This window comes from Myotis brandtii, unplaced genomic scaffold, assembly GCF_000412655.1.
Source record: "Myotis brandtii unplaced genomic scaffold, ASM41265v1 scaffold743, whole genome shotgun sequence".
Classification (NCBI taxonomy): Eukaryota; Metazoa; Chordata; class Mammalia; order Chiroptera; family Vespertilionidae; genus Myotis; species Myotis brandtii.
The window spans coordinates 1,432,813-1,435,275 of NW_005370960.1; positions in this window are offsets into that span (position 1 = coordinate 1,432,813).

Below are 2,463 nucleotides of genomic sequence, written 5' to 3' on the forward strand. Positions count from 1 at the left end.
CCGCCGACTCCTGTCCGCCGTCCTCGCGTCCGTCCGCCCCTGCACCCGGCAGCCCGTGCACCCCACGCCCTCCTCAGCACTTGATGCCCCCACATTGTGCCACAAGGGGGGGCTGTTGATAAAGGTCTTGTCACTCAGACCCAGGTGTGGTCCTGGAGGTGCCCCCTGAGACGAGGGGGCGGGGCCGGGGGGACTCGGTGACGCAGGTGAAGAGCAGGAGCCCAGGGTGTCGCTCCAGGAAAGCGGAGCCGCTCCACCTGCGGCCTCTGGGACCTGCGGGCGGAGGGGTCAGGTGGACAGAGGGTTACTGCCTCCCGCCCAGCACAGTCCCAGGACGGGGGGGGGGGGGGACCTCACGCGTAGGGAGGAGAGACGGCCCCCAAGCTTTGGTCAGACAGAAACCCAGCCTCAAACCCCAACATGAGGCACCCCAACATGAGGCACCCCAACACAGGGAACCCCAACACGAGGCACCCTGTAACAGGGCACCCCGACACTGGGAACCCCAACATGAGGCACCCTGTAACAGGTCACCCCGACACTGGGAACCCCAACATGAGGCACCCTGTAACAGGGCACCCCAGACAGACTGAGGCCAGGTGGAGACAGCAGGCCACGCAGGTGCCCGGCAGGCAAGGGTTTCTGGGAGGCGGGTGGAAACCTGGTCTCCCTGGAGGTCCCCACGGAGGGAGGGTCACTCCCCCCGACACCGCGATGCCCCGTGTGTGTGCGTGTGTGTGTGTGTGTGTGTGCGTGTGCGTGTGGTGGGCATGCACTTCCTGGGCAGTGTGTTTAAATGCACATTTTCTGAGCGAGTTCCTCCTCTATAAGCTGACTTTTCAACTTGTTCGCTTTTTCCTTTGTTGTAACAATTATCAGGTTATAAAATAGATACGTTTATTCACCCTGGCCAGTTGCCCAATGGTTAGAGCACCGGCCTGCAGACAAAGGTCCTGGGTTTGCTGGTCCAGAGCACAGACCTGTCGCAGGTTGAATCCCAGGCCTGGTCGGGTGTGAGTGGGAGACAACCCTCTGGTGTCTCTCGTCGATGTTTCTCTTGCTCTCCCCTCCCGCTCCCTAAAAACCAGTGGGAAATGTCCTCACTCCTTAGGTGGAGATTAAAAAATGAATTTAAAATGATACATTAATTTTTCAAATAAAAGTGGAAAGAAGCAGGAAGCTGCCTATTTTTGCATAAACTGGACACGACTGCTTTGGGGCCCGGCCGGGGGGCCCAGTGGGTGAGCAGCGACCTTTGAACCAGGAGGTCACGGTCCCATTCCCGGTCGGGGCACAGGCCCAGGTTGCGGGCTCGACCCCCAGTAGGGGGCGTGCAGGGGGCAGCCGATCAATGATTCTCATCATTGATGTTTCTCTCGCCCTCTCCCTCTCTCTGAAATTAATTTTAAAAAAATACTTTAAAAATACTTTGGTGTCTTTCCATCCTCGCTATTAAAAATAACGTGTGACCTGTACCACAGTCTGCGCGACGCAGTCACGTGACCTGTCTCTGCCTCGTTTCCAGACACGTGCTGATGCCTCGACCACGTTCCCGTGGTCCCAGGGGCTGGCCCCGGCCGTCCACTCCGCCTCACCCCTGCCTGCCAGCTCCAGGACACTGTGAGCCCTGCACACACCCCGCCCCTCTTGCTCCCAGCTCAGGGGTGGGACGGGCGTTAGCTGTGTCCCGGTCAGTGTGGCCGGGACACACCCCACCTCACCACTCACCGGTCAGGCTCCTCTCCTCCTGGGCCCAACCTGGGCCCGACCTGGGCCCGCCAAGTCCAGTTCCAGCCAACGCTGCAGCCAGGCCTGCTGATGGAGGACCCCTCCCTCCACACCTGGTCCAGTTCCTCATCCCCCACCGTGACGTCCTGGGCCCTGGCCATCCAGCCACCCTCCTGGGTGCCCATACACGTTCCTTAAGGCCACAGCTCCACGCGTGGTCTTGGTCATCACGGGGGGGGGGGGGGGTGTTAGGAAATCACGGTCCGCCCTGCAGGTCAGCGACGCGGGCGGGCAGGTCCCCATGAAAATGGCACAGGCTTAGTCAAGCAAGGTCTTCCTTTACTTTGTTAAGATTCCAGAAAGTGTAGTGCAAACACTAGGTAGAAAAGTTGCGATTAAGAAACGTACATTCACATTTAACATGTCAGCCCATTCACTTGTTTTTTCAAATAAAAATAGGACAAAGTGTTCAACGACTTGTCTCAAGGTAACGATCTTGGAAAAGACTGGCCTACAGTGTGCAGGTGACATAAAAATAGACCCGTGTTGATCGTACAAATCTACCAGGAGGAGGTGACGTCACCGTCCGTGTCCCCGTCCGCGTGCCCCCGGGCTGGGCGGTGGGAGACCCCTGGAGGAAGGGCCCGCGGTGGGCGCGGCTTTCCCTCAGTGAGTGGGGTCTACGCTAAGAGGTTACATTCCGCATCTTGGCGTGTGCGAGGTGGTGTGCGATCC